Source organism: Sus scrofa, chromosome 15 (genome assembly GCF_054392235.1).
Source record: "Sus scrofa isolate SSC_HxYL_T2T_F1_AM1 chromosome 15, Sscrofa_HxYL_maternal_Yorkshire_Landrace_v2.0, whole genome shotgun sequence".
Taxonomy (NCBI): Eukaryota; Metazoa; Chordata; class Mammalia; order Artiodactyla; family Suidae; genus Sus; species Sus scrofa.
The window spans coordinates 129,774,751-129,800,103 of NC_139397.1; the positions used below are offsets into that span (position 1 = coordinate 129,774,751).

General features: G+C 37.6%; 1 protein-coding gene across 10 annotated transcripts in view; it reads left to right on the top strand.

Moving 5' to 3' along the window:
* Nucleotides 1-25,353, top strand: part of LOC110257137 (PC-esterase domain-containing protein 1B-like) — a 276,259-nt gene that overhangs the window by 74,187 nt on the left and 176,719 nt on the right. For 4 of the 10 annotated variants that reach the window (XR_014829274.1, XR_014829275.1, XR_014829270.1 and 1 more), the window contains exon 3: nucleotides 2,350-2,477. The exons of 2 other annotated variants lie outside the window; for them this stretch is intronic. The gene's annotated coding sequence lies outside the window, so the exon portion shown is untranslated. Of the gene's footprint in view, nucleotides 1-2,349; nucleotides 2,478-18,435; nucleotides 18,573-21,620; nucleotides 21,857-25,353 lie in introns of those variants that run through there. 4 more of the 10 variants (XR_014829271.1, XR_014829273.1, XM_084999003.1 and 1 more) reach the window with 2 other exon arrangements.

A 25,353-nucleotide genomic window follows, 5' to 3' on the forward strand; every position in this document is an offset into this window, starting at 1 on the left:
CCATAGTGGTTGTAACAATTTACACTCCCACCAACAGTGTAGGAGGGTTCCCTTTTCTCTATACCCTCTCCAATATTTTGTTATTTGTTGACTTATTAATGATGGCATTTCTGACTGGTGTAAATGGTACCTCATTGTAGTTCTCCTTTGCATTTCTCTAATAATTAGTGATGTTGAGCATCTTTTCTTGTGCTTACTGGCCATCCATATGTCTTCTTTGGAGAAATGTTTACTTAGGTCTTTATACTTTAAATTAGCTAACTGAGAGTATGAGCACACTGTGATCTACTTCTTGCCAAGTTACATGTAAATATGCCTCTTTTCACCATACTTAATTCTTAAGTATAGATAATAACAAAATCATGCTTTGCTCTAACATGATGCAACCGTCACTGATACAACCAAAAACATGTTAAACTTTCTTTCAAAGCAGAATACAGGGAGTTCCCATTGTGGCTCAGCGGTAATGAACTGGTATCCATGAGGATGCAAGTTCGATCCCTGGCCTCACTCAGTAGGTTAAGGATCTGGTGTTACCATGAGTTGCGGTATAGGCCACAGACACAAGCCTGGCTCTGTGGCTATGACTTAGGCCGGCGGCTACAGCTCCGATTTGACCCCTAGCCTGGGAACTTCCATATGCCGCAGGCGTGGCCCTAAAAAGACAAAAAAAAAAAAAAGAGAGAGAGAGAGAGAAAGAGAGTATACAAAATCACTTTTCTTATATTTAGATAATGTCCTTTCCTCTTCTGAGTCACCTATTGATATCTTGTAAGTCAATAAACTGATAAATGAAGTTAACTACTATTTACATATCTTATTTGGTGGGTAATTAGGTGTGAGGAGGTGTGCTGGACTATAAGCAGTCTTGTTTTATTAGGGTTGTGTTTTTTTATCAAATTTTATTATAGGATGGAAGTTCTAAGTAGTACAACAAGGGATTCCAGCCATACTCCTTATCCACCTTGCACAGGAGCAGCCCAGTTTCACTTGATGGTCATGATCATTTGCTTAACTGCCAGGTTAAGCTAGTATAACATAACCCTATTTTTTACATTTTTTCCCCCCACTGGTACAAGGAGCCCAAGGTGGAAAAGTGACATTTTCAACTTCTAATTTAATGAAACCATTGTTCTGTTCTCTGGTGAAAGTGTTTCTCCCTTGGGAACAAACTCTCTATACTAACAAAGCCTAATGTTGTAGAGATAGAGCAAAAATTTTGCTAGTTGGTGTTGCCATTGTGGATCAGCGGCTAGCAAACCCGACTAGCATCCATGAGGATGTGGGTTTGATCCCTGGCTCCACTCAGTGGGTTAAGCATCCAGTGTTGCTGTGAGCTGTGGTGTAGGTTGCAAACGTGGCTCGGATCCAGCATTGCTGTGGCTCTGGCGTAGGCCGGTGGCTACAACTCCAATCAGACCCCTCGCCTGGGAACCTCCATATGCCTCGGGTGTGGCCCTAATAAGACCAAAAAAAAAAAGTTTTTGCTAGTGGATCATTAGAAGTAAGTGACAGGAGCTATTCCTATTTCCATCTTTCAGTTCTCAGAGCTAAGAATCCTGGCTGTGGGAGAAAGAGCAACATTTATCAGTGATTTAGGGCATATACCACATCTTCAAAGACATTTCCATAGCCTCTCAACGTGCCACTAACTGGTGCTATAACTGAGCTATCAGAAGGCCACTCAACTATTTTATCAAGTTCGCTACTTCAGAGTGATGGGGAATGCAGTAGGGCATGAACTCGTTGCTGTACTTCATTTACTATAAAGTGAGTTTTCGGTAAGAAATAGTGTTGTGTGGAAGACCATGGTTATGAATAATACATTCTGTAAGTACATGGATACTTGCCTCTTTCAGCTGAAGCACTCTATGGAAAGGCATATCCAGAGTGAGTGTGTATTACCCTGACAGCCAAGCACTATCCCTTCCATGATGGAAGTGATCTAGTATAATCTACCTGTCACCATGTGGCTAGATGATCCCCCTGAGGAATGATGCTATATCAAGGCTCAGGGTTGGGTTTTGCTCCTGGCTAGTTGGGTATTTATCAATGGTTATAGCCAAATTAGCCTTAGTGAGTGGCAGTTCATGTTGCTGAGTCCATACATAGCATTCATCTTGCTGCTGTGGTCACTTTGTTCATAAGCCCTCTGATCAAGGACTGAGGTAGCTAGAGAAAGAGGCTGACTGACATCCATGAATACCATTTGCCAGGTTTATATCTGTACATACAGGTGTCAGGGACTGTGTACATTTATTCCGGCAACAAAAATTGTTTCTGGAATAGCAACTACAATTAGAGTCACCAGCTAATTAAATTTGTTATAATCTACTGTCATTCTTTCAGATTCACCTGTCTTCTGGAGTTCCCTTGTGGCATAGAGGGCTAAGGATCCAGTGATGTCATAGCAGTGGCCCAGGTTGCTGCTGTGGCACTAGTTCAATCCCTGGCTCAGGAAACTCCACATGCTGCAGGTGAGTCAAAAAAAAAAAAAAAAAAAAAAAAAAAAAAAAAAAAAAAAGAAGGCTCAGCTGTTTTCTGCACAGTGCAAATAGCAAATAGACAGGTTGAATCATAACATGTAGGAATGACCATCTCTGCATTTCTCAAACACTTGGTGGAGACGCTAATCTCTGCAGTTTCTCCAAGAATGCATTATTGCTTTTGTTCTTTGTATGCAGAGCCCATTGTAGTGCTTCCACGTGGTCTCTCTGTCTTAATAGCCAATATGAGGATTCCAAAAGTTGCTGAGAATATCCATTCCAAATGTATATTCTGACATTTTGAGGAAACTTCACAGGTGACATTTGAGGACATGCTTAGCTTATTGCATAAGGGACAATCTGGACCCAAGCAATACTCTATCAATTATTTGACCTAAGTCCCTATTCTGGGTAGTGGACCATTGTGGTGTCTGTCTAGGAGTTAATGTCATTTTTGAGACACTGTCTTATAATCCCTGAACAATCTGATTATTTGCCCCTTCCCAATGAATATTCATGCTGGTAATTGTCCTCAGTTCTCTTTGGGGAAGGCCAGGAGGGAGAATATCCCATCTTTGTTGTTGTTGTTGTTGTTATGTAGCAGGATTCTTCCTCAAGGGGATCTGTTCTCTCCTTTGTTCAAGATATTCTGAGTCTATTAACTGGCTCATGTCTGGGAATTGGTTGAAAGAATGATCATAGCTCTCTCTGACTTGAGTGGTGATTCAAGTTAGATTTCTCTTCAGAAGACTGAGAGCTTTTCCATTACATTAAGTTAAGACTTTAGTAGGCTGCCAATTTATTTCAGTTATAGGGATATCATTATCATCTAGCCAGTGCCAAAGATTACTGTTGGCTAAGTCATCTTAATTACTAACTTGGTTTGGCTGCTCATTATGATCATCAAATCCACATTGTCTTTGGTGATTTTGTGCTGCTACTTCTCTGTTGCCACCCAGGAATTCCTAATGAATTCCAGGAATTCAATTTTATGGAAAAATACCCCTATAATTCCTGACCTATAGAGAATATATACAGAGCTCTTCAAGGATGACAGAGCTCTTATGAATGTACATCTCGCAGCCTTGGTGCCATGGTAGAGGGAATGTCTTCTGGATCTTCCCAAGGCTAAGGAATGTGTAAATTGGTCTTATGTAATAATTCCACTCTAGCATTTCACTCTTCCTAAGCCTTTGGATACCCTTCTCTACAGTATACCAAGTAAGCTCTAGCATTATCATTTTATTTAGCACAGGTTAATTTGGGTCTAGATTTCATCTACCAGTCAACAAAATTGTTAGACTTTCTTTTCACTGCCCAGGCTGTCACCATGGACCCAGAATTTATACATAGTGCATGCCAGCTTGAGTCAACATTATTTTTTTTTCCACTCTCATTCAATTTTCTTATCTGGGAATTTAAAACTCCAACTGCATTATTTTCTTTTTCTAAGTTTTCTGGTGCATTTAAAAGCAAGCAATCTACACCCTTATATACCTTATTTTCACTAGAATGTTCCATAGCAGAAGCTTGGTCATCCCAAGCCTTGTCTCCTATGGATACTTGGTTATAGCTGTCAAAAGTGAGCATTGAAATAATTGTTCTTCTGTGGATTACTGGCCTCTCTTTCACCAGTGGCTACAGTAAGACTTATGGCTTTAAATACAATAAGATCAGATACTCATCTTTAAATTTCTGATGTCCTGTATCCTTAAATATTCCATTACCAATGACTTCAGCGATTAATGTTTAATCAGGGAAGCAGAACAACTATGATATTATGAAATAAAGCATTTACTTTAGTAATTATACCTTATACAGTTTTGTAAGAAGCTGAAGAAATAAAGGTCTGAAAAAAATCAGAAAAAAAGTCATTAACCAGCCCTGACATGAGTAAAACAGTTGAGTTTTCAGGAAGCTAAGCATGGCCACCTGCTGGCGTAGACCATGAAGTAGACTGGTGTAGAAATCTATGGGAGTTTTATAATCTTTTGGGTCTTTTGCATCTGTGATTTCATAGCAAAGCATCTGGTGATGGACCTGGCATATCTCTTGAACAGAAGTGCCAGGATTTGAAAAGAAGAAATAGATGAAGAATGGGAAAATGCAAGAACACAATGAAAGACGTATATGCAAAGGTCCTGATGTAGGAAATGGTCTGGTTTAGTTAAGGTAGTGAAGAAGAGCAGTGTGCCTAGGGGTAGAAGAAAAGAGAGGAACGTTGATTCAAAATGAAGTTGGAAAGATAGAAATGAGTCAGATCATGTAGAGCCTCATAGGAGTTGGACAGTTATTCTAAGTGCTTTGAAAAACCATTCAAGAGATTCCTGAAACTCCTAAGTGTGATCATTATCACTATCATCATATTTACTTACTTTGTGCCAGGGACTGTGATACACATTTTGCATAATTATTCACCTAACATTTGTGGAGCATCTGCTATGTGCTACACACTCTGCTGGATCCCAGAGATGCAACAGTGAACAGGACTGTTGAACATAGCCACGATTTTCAAGTTTACGATCTAGTAAGCGTCATTACATTTAATTTTTACAGTAGCCCTATGAGGTAAGAAACTGAGGTATGAGAAGAATGTTAAATTAAATTGCCTAAGGATATCCCAGCTAGAAACGGACAGGGCCAAGATTTGGATCCTGCTCGTATTCTCAAGACCTTGCTTTTAAGCAGTAGTCTATCTGCTTTCCATGTTGTTGTATAAACACTCAGCTAAACCTAAGGAATAAATCCCTTCATGGTCTTCAGTTCTCTCTGCCTCTGTCAATGTACACATTTTAGGTTATAAGCTTCACTTGAGTAAGGAAGTGAGACAGCTTTGAGTATATGAATTGTCCTTTACAGAATTCAGAGCAATTAAGTTTACCGGCTTTCTTGGTTTATCATGAACATGGTGTACACTGAGCAGGTGTGTGGCTGTCCATCATGAGACTTGAAGTTCTGCATCATATTGGACATGTTCACTGGGATGACACATCTAATTTGGTGGCTTCTCATGGGAATCACATCGTTTTGTCATGTTCTCTTTCCTTAAACAGGAAATGTAATCACAAATACATTTTTAAGTTTTAAAAAATAGTTTCCCACTGACTCTAAGAAAAAAAGAGTTAATTTAATGCTGAATACATTGAACCAAGCGTTAGGCAGATAAAAATCTAAACTTGGTTGTCATAACTGTCAGGCCATTTAGAAACCAAATAACTCACATCCTGCTAATTGCTTTTATGTTCATTTATCCAAGAGACATGAGTCATCTCTCACAGAATCCTAATTATGAATGACTTACACCTTGTTGATGACAGAGCTCTCTGTTATTCTTACAGAAACTTTCCAAGATGTATTTTTTCAATATAATTTTAACTTTCTCTGATTTTAGTTTATCTGATACACTTGAAGGGTGTTTTTTGTTTGTTTGTTTTTTTCTCAGAAGTCTGTAACCTAGGGATCTACCTTCCCTTTCTTTCCCATAGCCAAAGGGTTGTTCAGAAGCCAGGAAAACTGAATTTCTGAACTTTGTGCTGTGAAGAGTGTTGATGCCGTGATGACAGATTAATCCAGGCATATGATTGTTGAAGCTCTGTTTTAGAAGCATGATTCTTTTTAGTAGGAAATCCAGAAACACCATGAAAGACAATAGAAACATGAAAATCCATGTAGTGCATATGTGAGTCTATTAGAACAAGGGTCACCATATTCCAGAGTAATCAAGAATGATGTAAGCAATCAAGCTTACATCACTACTAAGATCCTAGGTATACTTTTCTTAATTGGGTATTAAACATGAGGAATTCTTCAAGACCGAGGAGGGAGAATAATATAGATGTAACTCACAGAATATGTTCTTTTATATATTTATTGACAAAAATCTGTTGATTCAGATTTAAATGTTATCAACAGGTCTACATAGTCATACACACACACACACACACACACACACACACGCACTCAAAAACAAACAAAAATTATTGGTCCTTGATATTTTCACATTTTATCCCAATGGAAATAGCAATTTTAACTAACCCCTACCATGATGGTGGTATTTCCTCCTCATTCCTAGGCTTAGGTCAAATCTGGCAAGAAGATGCTTGAAGCCTGAAACAAGTACTAGAGTTTAGGCCTATTTGTGTATTTCCTTGGTCTAACTTCCTTTTGCACCATCAGCTGTCCATTATAGGGACCATATTGGGTTGTCCATGTGAAATATTATCTACAAGAGTGGCTGTAAAAGAATTAGCTATAAGAAGTACTCCTTAACTCCTCTAAAATAACCCTCAAAGGCCTTGTATCCCACATACCTGGGAATTTTACATTAAGAAAAGATTGACATAATTAAAACAGAATTTATGTATTTATTCAGCATAGGGAGTGGTAGTACAAGCTGTCTGGAACATTATTCCACATGGGAGGATCCAGCAATAGGGATCAATCTTTCTGCTGAGTCAAATGTTGTCTTCTCATCTGAGAATTCTGATATATGGTATCGAAGAATACTATGTATGATGATAGCTTTTGTTATGTGCAGAGCTTGCCAATAGATGCTAGGAAAAAATATTAAATTAGGAGTTCCCTGGTGAGATAGCAGGTAAAGGATCTAGATTGGTCACTATTGTGGCTTGGGTCATAGTTGTGGCCCAGGTTCAATCCCTGGCCTGAGAACTTCTGCATGCCACAGGCAAGGCCAAAAAAAAAAAAAAAAAAAAAAAGAAGAAGAAAAAATCAAATTAGTTTTTTCTTTAAATCAATAAACTTCCTAGTTTTTTTGCCATTAATTCTTATACATTAGCATGAATGTGGTGCTTCAAAATATCCCACATTTTAACTAAATAAAGATTTCTGTTTTTCAAAAGCATAAATAAGGACACAGATAGCTTAACGTCAGTAGGCAGAACTAGTAAGTAAACAATGCCTACCCTTTTATTTTAAACTGACCACAATAAATCACACCCTTTTGAAAATAGTCATAAACTAGGACTTGAACTCAAGCCCTGATGTGATTTTTTTATCACAGCAAGAGTTCTTTAAAACTTGATCGACTTCTTCCAGTTTTAAGCCTCTCAATACTCTGCAACAAATACAAGTTAATTTTTGGTTGACACTGCATTAGGACTCCCTGGAATTAAACAATCTCTACAGGGAGAATACTAAAGTCTCTAAATTTGTAAATTTATCTTAAATATTTGATTTAGGTCTTATGAGAAAAGAATAATTTCTTTCTCTGTCTCCCCCTCCCCTCCATCTCTCTCTTCCTTCCTTTTCTCCTTCTTCTCTTTCTTCTTGATCTAATAGCTTATTGAGACAGGGAATCTCATTACATTTCTAAAAAGCAGTTGTCAGATCAAACTACCACATCATTACAAATTACTCTATACATGGTAATACAGATCCCTCCCTCACATTTCTACTCATCCTCTTCCTGCTGTTCTCAGACCAGGGATCGCACCTGTGCCAGAGCAGACACCTAAGCCACAGGAGTGACAATGCCAGACCCTTAACTTACTGAGCTACCAGAGAACTCCCAGTTCTTTCATTTTTAACCATGAAAAAGTGCATTACCACATAGATAATAATGGTATAAATCAAGGATTATCAATGCCAATCTAAGTCCCTCAAAGCCAGTCTGAATTCCACCTGGTAAAGGGGGGATCGTTATGATGAAAGACATAGATAGTATCTGACTTATTGATATATATGTCCATTGCCATAGGAAGAATCCATACTGCAACTCTGGTTAATAGTGTCATTTCTGCATTAATAGGGAAATTAAAATCTTACTGTCAGGGTCATCTTATTACAGAATATTAACTCCCTAGAGTAAAAGTTTATTAGGAATTTTTCAAAAACCAGTTTGTAAGGAGGATCCAGGAACCAGGAAGCATGGAGTAAAGTAGACCACAATCATTAAAGAAGGACTTAGTTACCAAGCACTGGGGCAGGATCAGACAAGCTGGCAACCTCCTGGGCATTGTGCTTCCTGGCTGTAAAAGTACAGGCCAGTGGTAAGAGCTCAGAGCTAGGCCCAGATCGCAATGAATAGGCAGAAGAAATTGGAGCCATACTGGAAAACTAATGCAGGAAAAAAATATTTCATTTGTGAGTCTTTCCTGAGGCCATAGATACAAGGAGATCGTAAACCTGATGAATTTTGACCACTGTGTATGAAATGGCCTAGATCAATAATTCAAATTAATTAAACATTTTTAGGCGTGGGCTGAAAATGTACTGGTGTTGACTGACATCAGAGTTAATTGTTTTCATAGGTTAAGAAATTACAGAATTGGCATGACATACTTTCACTGTTTTTAAAGCATAAGCATAGAATTGTAGTGTTCTTATTGTCAATGACATTACTTCACTTGGAGAAAAAAGATCACATTTCAGAATCTTATCAACAAACTTGTAACGAAGAAATACTTCTGAAGGTAGTTAAGTAAGCAAAGACATAACCGTTTGCTCTTTTTTTTCTTACATATGATAATACTATTGGTATAATACCTAAGATGAAGTATAGAAAAAGAAACTAATTCATTCATCTATCCATGCCTCCAACAAATGTCAGGTCTGGATTGGAGAAGTAGATTTGGGGGTTATCAGCCAATAAGAGGTAGTTTAAGTTGTGGATCCTAGAAAAAGTGCATCATAATTTCAACTCAAATAAATTTTAGGTCCAATAGCGTTAAATGCTACTAACTAGTTAAGTAAAATAAGGACAGAATTGACCTTTGGATTTAACAACCTGAAGATCATTAGTGACTTTAACAGGAATAATCATTTCCTTGGACTGATTAGAGTAAGTTCAAGAGAGAGAGGGAGAAATTAGAGACTGAAAATGCACTCAATACTTCCAAGGATTTTGTCTCAAAAGGAAGGAGAGAAATGGGGTGTTAGCTGGGGTACATCATGTCCCAACAGGGCTTTTTAAGGTGGGGGAATAATAGCATGTTTGTATGCAGGTAAGAATAATCCAGGAGAGAAGGGGAAATTGATGACACAGGCAAGAGAGAGAAAAAATCCTGGGAGGCTACCCCTCAAAAAGTAAGAAGGGATAGGATCTAGGTCCTAGGTGGAGGGATTGGTCTCTTCTTGGAGACCAGATCATGATAGCAGGGAAGGCTCTCAATTAACAGTTGTGAACATTTTAAAATCCTTCATATGTTCTTTCTCAAAATTCAAATTTTTAATGTCTCACTATTTTGTAGTATATTATTTTTAATGCATACTTTTTTCAGATGTATATATTCTGACATCTTCATTTGTGGAGGGGATAATTTAAAATTTAGTTCACGATTCGTGCATGGAAAATGAGCATTTTAAATGAATAAACTTTCACCCATTAATTTTTATGAGAAAGGTACTGCTGCAAAGTATCCTTAAATTAAGACACAGTTAATGAAATACCCTACCATGTGAGGATATGGAGAATTAACTCTTTTTTGAGATATTCTTCATCATAGTTCAGGGGATTCTGAAGTCAATAGAAAAGAAGGCATAATAGTCATCCAGGCGATGAGTAGCCAGTCAAGCCTCTTAAGGCCATAGAAAATACTTTTCTCCAAATATTGTGCATTCCTTATGCTTTTTATCCGATAAACTGCTTGGCTACATGCAGACTGAAAATGTGATGATAATAAGCATGCAGTGCAATTATTACCGAAAAGATAAGCATCTCATCATTTCATGAGAGAAAAGATCTTATATTTTTGAGCTTTTCAATGAGTATAGGACCAGTTCCTCCCATGTGAATCACTTTGACATTTAAAGAGTTCATGGAACCAAGAGAAAGGTAAGTCCCATTATTGTAAAAGGAAAGTGTCGTAACCCTCATGGAATGTTCTTGGGTTTCTGCCATACAGAGGAAGCGACTTGCAGTGGGTGGCAAGAAGGAATAATAGTCACCCAGGTGATGAGTAGCCAATCAAGCCTCTTAAGGTTTGTGATCATCAAGGCAATAAAATGTCAGTCTCAGCCCAGGTTGGGCTCTAGTGCTAGTAGCCCTGACTACATTCTGCCATCATCTACACAATGTGTGATCCAAAAGGATTAAGAGAGTCAAGCCCTTCCTTTGCTCACTCCCCCAAAGAACGAAAGAGACGTTGGTAAATATTTATTTAAGAAAGATTCTTTCTGATAACCAAACTGGATGCCTTTTCAGAGTAACCACAGAGGTAGGATTAGATTGTCTGAGTGAACTGAGGAGGTTAGAGAAGGGAAGTTGGGTGTTACCATGGAAAGCTGGAATCCTGTTCTACTAGTGCATTAGCCTCTGCCACTTTGGAATCTTTTAATTGCCCCAAAGCCCCATTTCTGGGTAAACACAATGAGACTCAGTTTGAAAGGAGGAGGGGGAAAGTACAAAGAACTAAGAAGCAGTTTTCCTATTCAGGGAAAATGGTACGAAACTTGCCCTTCATTGGCTGGGAAGAAGAATGAAAATATTGTATCTGAAACCTCAGTATGGCACTGAAAGGCCCAATATGTTCAGAATTACCAATTCTAAAACTCAGATTGTCATATGAAAAGAAGGAAGAGGGAGAAGAAAAGGTCTCAGATTCCTTAGTTACACATGGCATTTCTGGCCAAAAAAAGAAAAAAAAAAAAAAAAATCAACCTTCTCCCCTCCATTTCATCAGGATCATCTCAAAAAAGGAAACTAACTGTCCACAGGACAGGGTAGACAGCTTGGGCTTAGCTGAGTGCCACTGGCTAAATGTAACACCGTGGCTTTCTTGTTCTCCAGTGTTAAGGCGAACAGCAATCAGAGGTGCTATGCTCTAGTTCTTTTTAATCCGTTTTTAATTATAGCATAAACACAATACAAACAGCAATAGAGTGATTTCCGTGGATTGTTTTGGCAGGTATTAGCTTGTTTCCAACTGAATGACTTATATTCTTCCTTTCTTCCTCCCACCTTTTTTTTTCCTAAAGAAACATCTTATTTGAAAGGCCATTGTCCATCTTGTAAAATTAAATTAATTTCTTTTCTAAAGTGTTAAAAAAGCTTTAAGAGTTAGAGAAAGCAAGGCAAAGCAAGATCTCTTTTTGTAAAAATGATGCAAGGTCGGAGAAATAAGTTAAAAAATTAATACTTTTTCAAAAATAACTTTTACAAATAATTTACATCTTGTGTGTGGTAAATTTATATTTCACAATGCCACAATGCACATGAGGAAAGATTGAACTCTATTTTTTTTTTGCTTTTTTAGCGCTGAACCTGTGGCGAATGGTAGTTCCCAGCCCACAGGTCGAGTCAGAGTTACAGCCACTGGCCTACACCACAGCAATGCAGGATCCAAGCTGTGTCTGTGACCTACACCATAGCTCATGGCAACACCAGATCCTTAACCCATTGAGTGAGGCTAGGAATCAAACCTTCATCCTCATGGATCCTAGTCAGTTAAACTCTAATATTAAACAAATACAATAAACCAATAATGTACTCAAATTCAATTGATTTTTCAATTTGATTATGATAGAGATTTCTTCATTTTTTTCTATATTACTGTAATTGCTATTATTATTTTACGTGTGTATAGTAATGACTTCTCCAGGTGATAGTGCTAAGTGGAAGAGCCCGAATTTGAATGTAGGACTTCTAGCTCCAAATTTAGTCATCTTCTTTCTACAAACACTGTAAAATTCTCAGCATTCCTCATTTTCATATTTGTATCCTAGTTTCATTCTTTTAGTACCATACACAAAAGTAAATACATTAATCTTGGGTTAGTATTTCTTTAGGGCTAAGTTTATTAGCTATCTCCTTTTCACCTGCTTTTCATCAAGTATTTCTAAAGTGTTTCAGGCAATTTAACCTACCCAGTTAAGATGTGCTTTCACAGCCTACTTAATCTGTCTGAACCTTGATTTCTAAATCTATTAAATGGGAATAATAATTGCAACTTATCATAGAATTATTTAAATATGATTGAAGCTAAATATATCTTCCTTATGATACTTTGTTTTTAATTCAAAACAAATCATAAGCACTTATTAATTTGATTTTTTTTTTTTAAAAAAAAGAACTGACAGGATTTTATTACAAATGTCGTTAATAGACTAGGCACTTATCCAGTATAACTTGGTGGTAACTTTAGAAAGACACATAGACAAACATTTTTCAAAAATTAAAGGGAACAAAATGTGAGAGAATAAAGGAATTCCTTATTTTTCTACCATGTGATAATAAGCAGGAGGGATTAGCAAACATTTAAATTTTCTTAGAATAATTACATTTTTGGATATTGTGAAATTTCAAACTTAGCTTGACCTTTTGGTGTTTGAGTTTGTCTACTTTTGGCATAAGATGATTTCCTGACTTTAAAGGCATCAGGCAGCTCTTACCAATGAACGTTTTAATTATTCAAGTTGCATAAATAACTTGAAAACATATGGAATCAATTTCCCACACAGTATTCATTGGTTAAAAAAATTGTGAGAAAAATGGCTCTGCTGTTCATGGATTCAGTTTTCTTGAATTACAAATTTCATGGGCTTCAAGGTAGGCAGATTCCTGTTAGACCTCAAGCAAGTCAGAATGGATCACAATGCCAGGGCCCATCTGAACTATTCCAAGTATAATTAACTTATGTGACAATCAGTTTTTATCTACACAATGTATTTATCATCACCCTTCCCTTGACCCCTAACACACACTCATATTATTCTTTAAAATGATACCAAACCTCTGCAAGATAAACGAGACCTATTACAATCCATAGAATATTGAAGAACTCCGAAATATATGATTTGTGGCAATGTTCATTTTACATGGACTTTTGATGGAAAAAGCAAGCCCATTTAATGATAACATCATATTGGAAAGGCCACCGTTCATCAACTCACCGGTGCTTACTTACCATGCTCCAAACTTCACTATTATATGATTTTCACTACTTGTTCTCTAAGTCTGAATCCCAAGCTATGGGAAGATATAACCCTGCTGCTCTATTACTTATTTTTCTGTCACTTCACTTAATAGCACTGAACATCATGTGGACTGTGTGGGATTATAGCACATGGTATGAAAAACCTAGTGGGAGGACATTACAGCAACAGTTATGTTGAAATGAAAGTCTGGCATACATGCAAAACCATCTTCCAGTTCTTTCCCAGTTCCAATTTTGGTCCCACTATCATATGTTATTACTAACATTTATTTTGTTATCCTTTAATTTTGAGTGATTTAATTTTGCAATATGATAATTTTAAAATTCATTATATTTCAATTGGTTTATCCTTAAAATTTTAGTAGAAAATGCATTATTAAATCTGAAACAGTACAGACTAAAGCAAGGTTGATCATGATGCTGATAACCAGTCACCAAGCTCCCAGTAAAAAGATTAAGTCCATTAATTTCTCAATGAGGATAGGAATGTAAGTGGCCACAGGATGAAAGCTAGTTTTAGATGTTTGCGTTTACAGTTGAATCTCTTTGTTCCCAGGTTCTGTATTTATACGTTTGCCTCCTCAGTAAGGTTTGTTTGTAACTCTCAAATCACAGTGCTTTGTGGTCATTCATAGATGTGCTCAGAGCAGCAACAGATTTGCAACATATTTGTGTCACCCATCAAGCCCAGCTGAGGTAGAACAAAGTAATGCTCTGCCTTCTTAGCTCAACTCTCACACTGTAAATGTGTCCTTTTCACGTCTATTTAGTGTTACATTTTTTGCATGTCTGTGCTTTTTGTTGTGATTTGATGTTAAGAATGAACCCTAAGCACAGTGAGGAAGTGCTGTCTATTGTCCCAAAGTGCAAGACAGCTGTGATGGGCCTTCTGCAGAAAATACATGTGTCAGATAAAGTTCATTCAAGCAAGAATTATAGTGCTGTTAGCTGTCAGTTAAGTGTTAATGAATTAAAAATAGTAGTAAATAAGGTGCCTTTAAACAGAAACATACGTGAAATAAGGTTATGTATTAAGCGGTTGATGAAAATGTGATAATGCTTAAGGGAACTTAACCCTTTATTTCCTCTGGGTGCGGTAATTTAGTTTTTGAGGCAATTTTATAGAACAAAACTATCACAAGTAAGGAGAATTCACGGTCTATATGGCATTTTCATCATCTTCAGAAAGGGTCAGATGGAGAGTTTAGAGGAAATTATTAATATGCAGAGTTTTTTTTTTAAATGAGTTGCTGTGTTTTATTATATGTCTTATGTCCATCATATCCTTTTTAAATTAGGGCTTTTAATTACTTTAAAAAAAAAACTTGCTCTTATTTATTATTTTTCTTACTATAGTTAGGATGTCATTGAAGATATTTCCTAATCTAAAGCTCAGCAAAGAGTGAGTTTGTTCAGAGTTCCCTGGAAGTGAGCCGGTGGTTGTGCCCACCTGGCCATGCAGCACTGCTCTGAGATCTTCCAGGAGGCCACATCATTTCTTTGACAAGAGCACGGTGACATGCAGCAGACAAAAGAGCATTTCCTTGAAACGTAAATGGATCCAAATTCAACCTTTACCAATTCATGCTTATGTAACCTAGAATGAGCTATTTACCTTTCTGAATTTCTCTTCCTTTCTTCCTCTATAAAATATAGACAATAATACAACTTACAAAGAAAACTTTTACTTTACTAAAAGCAGATTTAGGAGCACCTCTCCATGAAAGAATAAGCTTGGTGTTGATCTGGGTGGGGAATCAAGTCGCTTTGGCATTTCCCCCAGTTTTATCTTTCTATGAGATTATCTAGATTTTACTACCCCCTGCCAGCATCAAGAGGGATCCTCGCAGACTTACTCTTCTCTTTAACTGATCTAAAGGTGGTTGTGGTCTCTAAGGGATTTCCCTAACTACTAAGGGATTCAAGGGTAAGCATGTGAGGCCTATGCTATAGATTATTCAAAACAGCATTTGGAATTTTATGAGGGCTGAGTTCTGGTTAGCAGTAGTTGAGTCAGAAATCTGAAGTGTGTAAACTTGGCCTCTGTTATGCTTTTTGTCTTTTCTGTGTTTGTGTCCTTTTATTTATTTGTTTTTCCTTATTATCGAATTAAATCCCCTTAAAAGCAACAGCCTAGAAAATAAAAGTTCCAGTTTTGCTAATGAACCCAATTTGGTATTTTGGCCATGCATTAGCTGTTGCTCTAAAGAGGGTACAGGTGGAGTTCCCTGGTAGCTCAGTGGGTTAAGGACCCAGTGTTGTCACTGCTATGGCTCTGGTTATTGCCATGGCACGGGTTCAGTCCCTGGCCCAGGAACTTTTTCATGCTGGAGGCAGAGTCAGAAAAAAGGGGCAGGGGGAGTACAGCTGGAGATGGAAAGGAAACATGGTGTGCAGAATAGCAATCTTAACTGAGAAGCACCCAAGAAATTTTAAGGGACAGAGTTGAGTTATTTGATCACTCAAATAATTCAAATAATTTCCTAGCAGGAAAAGTAGCAAGATGGTTCTCAGAAGGATCAAATGTGACAATACATGCAAAAATGTTTACTACAATAATATGGCACATCCTTCTGAGGTATTTTGACAAGTATAAACACATATGCTAAAATTAGATAATACTTTTAAATTTTTTTGTAAAAAACTTACCAATATTCATCTAGAAAGGAGAGGTGATATAATCTGTAAAAAAAAAAAAAAACTTGTAATTCAATCTATTCAGCTCAAAATATTTCATAAAATCATATACCTTTTAATGAAGTCCATGGTAGGGATCATTATCTCTCTTTCACCAAAGGCAAAGAGACATTACACATGTATTTCCAAATCATGGGTAGAGTTTAAATTAGGACTGAACACCTTTGGCCCTTATATACAGCCAATGCTCGATAAAACTTGCCTGAGTTAATGTCATTAGTTGAATTCTACTGCTCCCTACAATAGGTCACATTTCGTAATTTTCAAGTCTCAGAAAATCTGTTCAGTGCCCGTTGCAAGACAATAAAGAAAAATACTTCTGTAAATAGTGTTAAATGACTCCTGCCATCTGGTAGAATCAGGGAAAAGGGAATCATAGGTACTAATTTATTTCCTGATTCAGAAAATGACTCACAGTGTAACTTTGTGAACATTGCTTAACCTCTTAGCATTCCAGTTTCTACAGCTGAAAAACAAGGATAAGATTTGTCCACTTTACAAAGGTAAATGCTCCAGAAATGCACACAAAAATTAATCTCATATCAAGGGACAGTAAAGCTGGTTTTTCGTGTACTTGAGCTATCACTGACACATTCACAAAACAGTTTCTGCCAAAGTTGTGTGGTTAATGCTTCCAGATCACCTCCCTAAACACCACATTGTGCACTGAACTCTTTTTATCCTGCCCTGAATCAGAATGGTAATCGCCGCGGGGTGTGTTCAACATGACTGATGAGGCACACCGTGCAGCCTGCATCGCCCTCCGTGCCAGAGCGCTTTCTGCGTGGTTGTCAAGGAAGACAACACTCAACAGAAGGAGAAATATCCATACGGTGGGAAGGAACTTTCTCCTTGAATTTTGATTCGGGGAAATATGACCCAAATTATGAATGAGCCAATTTCATTTGCAGTCTTCCTGCTACAATATACAACTGTTCTCTTTCCCTCATATTCTGGATGCTGGGATTTAGGAGAGACATGTACATATCCTTGCTGGTGCTTGACTTATTATCTGCCTCACCTCCTTTTACGTTTTTGTTTTCTTTTGTTTTTAAAGATAGTTATTTACAAAGGTTAATTCAGAATCTCTAATATCTATTGCTTGATGTATCTGTAGCTTTATCCATTACTCCTACAGCTGGCAACAATCACAGTTCATTAAACTAAAGTCTCTGTGTCACTCCACATGCTCTCTCCTAAATCATCTATTGCTGATACGGAGCTTTCTTTTTTAAGTGACAAATTCCAATATACCTTAACTAGATAGGGGCAAAACGTGATAGCCCAAAGAGGTCACAAGCAGACAGTCTCAAACTACATGGCTACTTTGGCCAAAGTTCTTCTGTCATAGAATGGTTACAGGATTGACATCCAAAAAGCAATTGGGGTTGTCACACACAACTGGACAAATTCAGAGCTCTAAACTGAGGAGTGGAGATAAATGGGGCTGTTTGAAATTAAGATTTTACATCATGAAAGCACATTTCTTTCACAACATAAATATTCTGGGAGGGAAAAAAATAATGTGACTTTTTTCAAACACCCTCTTCCCCTTGTAAACACGAAAGAATGTTTTCTAATTCTGTATTAAGCTGTGATTTAATGCTGTTGACTTCAGCTCTCAGTGCCTTCTCTCATAGCGAACCTGGATTTTTTTCTTTGGCTTAACTGCCCACCACTGCACATCTGACTAGGGTCCTTAATGTTCACTTTTATGTGTTAAGTTTGGATGTCAGCATAAATACTAAATCCACATCTAACTAAAAATAAATAAAATGAATGGCCAGTGTGTATTGGACATGCTCTCAAGATGTTTGGATTCAGACATTATATTACCTAACTAGAAAATTTCGACCAAAGTTCAAATGCAATTTTGTTTTATGCCAGTATTTTCCAACCTACTTTCCTTAAAATATGTGAGATATTTTATACTGCCAGAAAGTTTTGTTTGAGAATTGTTGCTTACATGCCTCTCTTAGAAATTCCTTATATATATATCAGTCAGCTAAATACTCCAAAGTTACGTAGAAGGTAGTAACTTTCTTTAACTTACTGTTCCCCAAAATTATTTAACAAGGGAACACCTATAGTTTAATTTTTGTGGGAATTATAATATAAGGTTTCCGACCCTCTGATAGAGTTTGAAAAATAATATTCTATACCTTTCTTTTTTCAATCCCATTAAGGTGGAATTGAACTCCAGACTCTACTCTTTCATCAATGATTCCTCCAACATATTCTTAAATGCATATTTATATTTTAAATACAAACAACTTCCTTATTAGCAGAGACCTATTTTAGGTGTGACCTGGGAAAGGATTAACTACAATTCCTTTTTCTTCTGAATCTTCCTTTAGAGAATTTGTGGGCAAACGGCTTCCTCATTTTGATGGTGAGCAAGCAGAAAGTACTTGTTTAATTGAATCAAAGTATACCAACATCAGAAACTTCTATTTCCTACGATAAAAAGTATTTCAAAGGGCAAAAAGGAAAGGTGGGTGAGATTATTTTTTTCCTTCACTTTTGCACATTCTGTTTAAAGAGTATCTGCCATGGCAAAAAAAGACAAAGACATTAAGACATTTTATTTGTTAATTATTTTTATTTGCAAGTCCTTGTACTCTAAATGCTGAACTGTCCCAACTACATAGGTGTCTCTGGAGATGTGAATTAACAGAGAATTTAGGCAGCAGACACTGGAATGTGCGTGCTCTAGCCTTTCTTTTGGGGAAAAAAAAGAGAGAAAGAGAGAAAGTACATAGAGTTCATGATACTTTCCCTTGATAAATATTAGCTTTTTTTTTTCCCTTTTCTCTTCACCCTTTCCTCCATTCCACTCTCTCCTTTTCAGTATAACTTGAACTTCTCTTTTAATTTTGCTAAGTATGATTTTGCTTTCACTGTTTCAGATAGCATCACAGAATTGTAGAGTCCTCCAAACTCAAATCCTTCCTTCTAACACTGCCTGCCCTTTATTACATGAGTCTCATGTATTGTGAAGATACTTTGGTTAAGTAGAGACATTCTCAAGGGTTCCAGTCCCTATTTTAAAGGTACAGGAGAGCATAGGGAGAATAGGTGATGTATGCATTGCCAAACAGAGAATTTCCAACTTCCCTGGAAAATGGAGCCATTTTTTCTCTATTCATTCAGGCAAACTTTTTTTTTTTTTTTCTCCATCTGTTTTTGCCCTCAACCTTGTATCCAGGGTCTAATACATTTAGATGCTTTAGGCTCACACACACACACACACACACACACACACACACACCCTTTTACATCATTGCAGCACTATCCTTAAATTTTTTTAAACATTTAATTAGCATTTGTACCAGGTCAATGCTAGTTTCCCTGTTATGCAAACCCACACCCATGCTAAGAGTCTCTAGGGTTAGGAACACAGTGATGATATGACTGTTTGGTTTCGGTGTTTGTGTACAAGGAGCCCCAGGTCATTTCCAGAGAAAATGAGAGATTCTGAGGACAGCTTCACCAAGGAAAATAAGTCTTTTTTTATGACAAAGAAAAAGAGAAACCACAATAAAGGGTCAAGGGAATATGGAATATCAAAAATAGGCAATGAATCAACTCTCCATTCAGTCAAGAGAATTATAAAGCTAAACTTGGAATGCATTGAATAAGTGGTTTTATGAGAACTCGGTGCTTAGGGAGAGGGAGTACATCCAGATAAGGAGATGTAATATCTAGATGACAGCTCCTTAAAATTTAGATGATGACTGGGCTAACTCTCCCAGTTCCAAGACCTGTGCACATCCAGGGCTGCTTCTGTGACTTCTGTAAATTTTCCTCTTCTTCTGGGCTCAGTCTCTCTACTTTGGCCCCTGCCCAGCAGATGACATTCAACCCTTCCCAGATTCTCACCAAACATTTCCTCCCATCCTGAGAGATGATGAATGGATGGGACCCAGTGTATGGGGGTTTACATTAAAGCAGCACAAACACTTCCAAATCAAACTTTAAGAAGGCCCAACTTAAATACTTAAATATCCTTTATTATACAGAGACAACCTCCTGCTCTGCGCCCCACCTGCCCCAGAAATCATGGGGGCATTTCCACCTGCCCTTTCAGCCATGTAGTTCCTGAACACTCGCCATGTCACCGCTTCCCTTTTTGGCATCAACCTCATCCCACTACCTGCCCTCTCCTCTTTAGCACTAGCAACTGCTTTTCACTTTCTCAAGCTGACGGAGAGAGCCCTCTCTTACATGCCCAGACCCTCAAGGTCTCACTTTCCATCCCAAGCAGCTGACAGTGGGTTTTTCCTTCCATAGTGGGATTCTGGGGTCACATCTTTACAGGGGGAATCTCACCATGTTACAGTCTTGTCCAGAACCACTCAGGGCTTCTCTCTCAGAGGTACTGCCACTTAGAAACCAACTTTGTGGGAAGTTATTTATTAAACTCAGGTGCTCAATTAGAGGGAGTCTTTTTCTGTTCCCCTAAAAGTTTGAAACTTTATTAAATTAGATGCAAAAATTAGGATGTGAAACTTGCCCCCCTCCACCAGTGAGTCTTATCCCCAGGGAGACCACTCACTGCCTTGCATCAACATAAAAACAGGTAGGTTAAGAGACCACAAGCTTAACAGCTAATTAGTCCAAGTCTGAATTCTGGCTCAGCTCTTAATCTCTGGGTACCTCCGTTTCTTCATCTGTAAAATAGGAGAACCCACTTTGTTGTACCGGGGGAAAAAAAATGAATTGATATGCATGGAAAAAATGCTTAACACCAGTAAATGTGAGCTGGTTTTGTGTTAACTTGGCCAAATGACAAAGGCTGGGGAAAGGCTGGGCAGAGCATAGACAGACGGTGGCAACAGAGCTCGTTTGGCAGAAGTTTTCCCCGTGGGAGGCAGAAGAGATAGGTGATGTTGCTATTGTAAGAGTTTGGAAAACTCCGCTCAGGAATTAGCCCTTTTGGCAGGCCTCTGGCTGTAAACACTTATAGGTGGAAATCCTAAAGAAAAGCTAGGTGTTTCTCTGCCCCAGTATTTTGCATCTATCTGGGCCTTTTTGTTTATTTGTTTAAGGATTTATTTTATGAGCAAACTTGCATATTTTCAAAATAGACCCAGTTTCCATTGAAACGGATTTCTGTTCTCCGCATGTTATATTCCTATATTTTCTGAACAAAGTGCAGTTAAAAATCTGAGGGAAAAAAGTAAAAAGCATGATTTGCATGCTTAACATAGGGCTTGCTCACGCTCTCAAGAATGCCTGTTTTGTAATCTCATATCCATGGAGTGCCTTACACATAGTACGTGTTCAATAATTACTAGCTGGTTTGATGTTCATCTTAAAAAAAACAAAACTGAAAGATCATTTTAAAGGACTGGCAACTTCCACACAGGTTAGCAGTAAGTAGCAGCAACAACAGCAATTTAGATAAGTTTTCCATCCAATTCTAAAGGGACTTAATCACTTGGTTTCATATGTTAATTTGCTGCACTTCTAACCACACAGGAGTCTTAGATCTGGAAGTAACCAGTGAGAAAAGAATATACTTGTTCTCTTTTTCAAGTGTCCTAGGATAAATTGCATTCTACTTACTGGTGCCAGAAGAAATCAATACAAACCATAAGAGTAAAAATATTCATTATTTGTGAAGAAAAAAGAAGCAACACAACAAAACAACAAAAGCATGACCCTGGGAAACCACAGAGAGAAATTTACAAAGCATACCAGGATCAAGCTGCATAATTCCAGAAGCACCATTTGCAGAAGACATGTGAACTGTCCCCTGGAATTGCTTAAAAGGTGGCCTTGAAGACCCCTTTTGGTGTCAAAAATTTTAAATGATTTGCTTTATGGTCACAAATGGTCCATTCATTTTCCTGTGCCAGTGTTTATGTGGGGTGATCACATTTAAAATAACTTTTTTTAGTACTATGTGCATATTAATGAATTAATTAATATTAATATTCATATTAATTATGAATATTAATTTATTTGATTTTTACCAAAAAACCCCCCATGAGATAGGTACTTATGTCCATTTTACAGATGAGAAGACTAAAGCCAGAAATGTAACTCACCCAAGGTTATACAGCTAGTAAGTAGTGGAGCAAGGGTTCAGATGTATCTGGTCAGGTTCTAGTGTCTGAGGTTGTACAGTGCTGCCTGATTTGTCTGGCCCTAGTACATGCCAGGGCACCTTGGTATTCATGGCTATTATGGTTTATGCCAACATTTCCTGGCTGGGTATACGAAGCATGAGCCTTTTGATTAGAATTTTAGGGAGAATATGCAAGAGACTTCTCTCTCCCTGGAGACTCTGAGCATGTCTGACTGCTTACAGAGAACTCTGAAAAACCACTCACTGAACAAATTCATAAAAATTTGATATTAAGCCTTCTTAACATCCCACTGGGAATTCTTAGAAACCAAGGACAAAAAGACTGGAATCTCCAAGACAGCTGTGTAAAATCCAGAGCCCTGAAGCTTTCTATTTAAGTGCTGAGATTTGGGGATTCTCTTAAGGCCTGGAGTGCCTCTTGGACCCAGCAGAAAGTCAGACAACATATCTGCATGGTTGTCTCCAGCCCAGACGGTTTAGGCTTGACCAAGAGGCCTCATTCATACTCTGGATTTTAAGATGTCATACCCTATGTCTCAACTCCCATGTCCCCTTTGTGGGGAAATTAGAAAAAAAAAAATCGTCATGATTGTTAGGCACTTTGAGATTTTCTGTTGGATGCTTCCTTGTGAATGTAAGGCAGTCATTTTTACTTTTTAAAAAATTGTTTTATTTTTTTAAGTTTTTTTGAAGTATAATTTTCAAGGTTGTGATCATTTCTGCTGTACTACAAAGTGACCTAGTCATACATAAAGACATATTCATTCTTTTTACTTTAAAATCATCTGATTATTTCCAGATTGGTAATTTTGCCCCATTAGAAAATCTTTGATAATCAGTGGTATTTCTTTTAAGAGTAGTTTCCAGGAGTTCCTGCTGTGGCACAATGTGATCGGCAGCATCTTTGGAGTGCAGGGACGCAGGTTGGATCCCTGGCCAAGTACAGTGGGTTAAGGATCCAGTGTTGCCGCAACTGCGGCATAGGTCACAACTGCTGCTTGGATTTGATTCCTGGCCCAGGAACTCCAAATGCCATGGGGTGGCCGAAAAAGAAAAAAAAAAAAAAAAGAAGAAAAAAAAGAAAAAAAAAAAACAAGGAGAGAAAGAAGACGTCCCAAAAGAAAAAGAAAATAGGTGAAGGAATTACCATAAAAGCATAGCAGTTGGTCCTTTGTATTCACAGTTTTCCCATCCTTGGATTCAAGCAACTGCAGCTCAAAAATATTTGGAAAAAATTTCCAGGAATTTCTAAAAAGCAAAACTTGAATTTGCCACAATCCAACAACTATTTACATAGCATTTACTTGTATTTACAACGATTTATGTAGCACTTACAATGTAGTAAATATAATGAGTAATCTAGAGATGATTTAATATATACAGGAAGATGTGCATAGGTTATATGCAAATACTGCACCATTTAATATACAGGACCTGAGTGCTTGAGTATCTGTGGATTTTGGTATTTGGGGGGTGGTTCTAGAACCAGTCCCCTGCAGATAGTGAGGGATGACTGTAAAATATTTACAATTATTAAGTGGTTAGAATAGGCAAAAGGAATAGGGAAAATGAAGAAAAGAAAGGGAGATTTTAGTTTTCTCAAAATTAACAAAATCCCATCTTAGGGAGTATCAGGTTAGAGCAGTTCTGAAAGGATTACCTGGTCCTCAATCCTTGATAGTTCTCAGCTCTGTGCTGTTTGTTTTTTCTCCCAACGGAGGTGTGGTATGAAGGGGTCACATAGAAGGTGAGCAAGATGTTAAATGTTCCACTTCCCACTGTAAAGTAACAGTCTTCAGTCAAATCAGGTAAGCTGAAATAACTGGATATACTTCACAATGATGCTAACACATTTTTATCAAACATTTCTTCCACAATTCTATTCCCTAACTGGACCAGTCTTTGCAGATGCCAATTATAGGAGGATGGAGGTAGTCAAAACACCTTCAAAAAAGTAAATGGCAAAGAAATAGAATGATATTTTATGTTGCGTATGAAAGATATAACTCATAGTACACAATAGTTTAATGAGTTCGAGATTTGCAGCCTGGTCTAATAGAGAAAAAGCTGGATAAGCTTTTTTTACTTTTTAATTGGTGGCATAGAGTCAACTAACAATATTTAGTCAACTGTTTAGGAAGTCAGGCAATGATGCTGAATAGATTCTAAGCCAATCTGTGTCTCAGTTCCCTAGTCTATGAAATAGTAGACTCCACTAAATTATCTCCAAGGACAATTCCTGCTCTGAAAACTCTGAGTATTTGTTAATCCATAAACATATACTATACACTTAGTCACTGTGAACAAAAGTAATTGAACAGTATTATTTATATTTCACTATAGCTGCTTTGAGAATCTATCCTTGGCTTGTAGAAAAAATACAGGAATAAGGGACTTTGAACACAAACAGTATATAGACAATGAAAGGTAGACATCAAAACTTTTGGGAAATCTCTCCTATCTACCTTACTAGAACTTTCTTTCTTTCTTTTTGTCTTTTTTTTTTTTTTTTTTTTTTCCTTTTTGGCCGCCCCTTAGCATATGGAGTTCCCAGGTCAGGGATCAGATCTAAGCCATAGTTGAGACCTAAGCTGCAGCAACACTGGATCCTTAACCCAATGTGCCAGGCCAGGGATTGAACCTGTGTCCCAACACTCCCAAGATGCTGCCAATCCCATTGTGCCATAGCAGGAACTCCTAGAACTTTCTTAATAGCCATTTATCCTTTAGAAGTTCTCATACGACTTACCAACTCCCTGTAAAAAGGTCACAATCATCATTTCCAGTGGAACCTTTTTATTTGCTCCTTGAAGATGAACCCAGAAAATCAAAGAGTCAAGGAAATTGGGACTACTCAAAGTTGCCAATGTAATCACACTCCCCCTTGGTAAAAGAAAACTTACATATTCTGAAAGGATTATATCAGTTGGGTGACAAGTTCTTGAATTTAAGAACCCACATGAGCAGACCTAAATAGAGTGGAGTCAATTGCTAAAAGGCCTTGATTCACTCAATTCTTTCACCCTCACCTAGTATACCTCCCACGTGTGCCACACCCTTTTACTGTTTTTTGAGGCTCCTCCAGTTCTCCTTAGGTTTCGGATAAAATTTGGCATCCTCTTCCAATAGCTAGTAATGAGCATAACTAGAAGGCAATCTCTGTTCTGCCAGAAAGAGC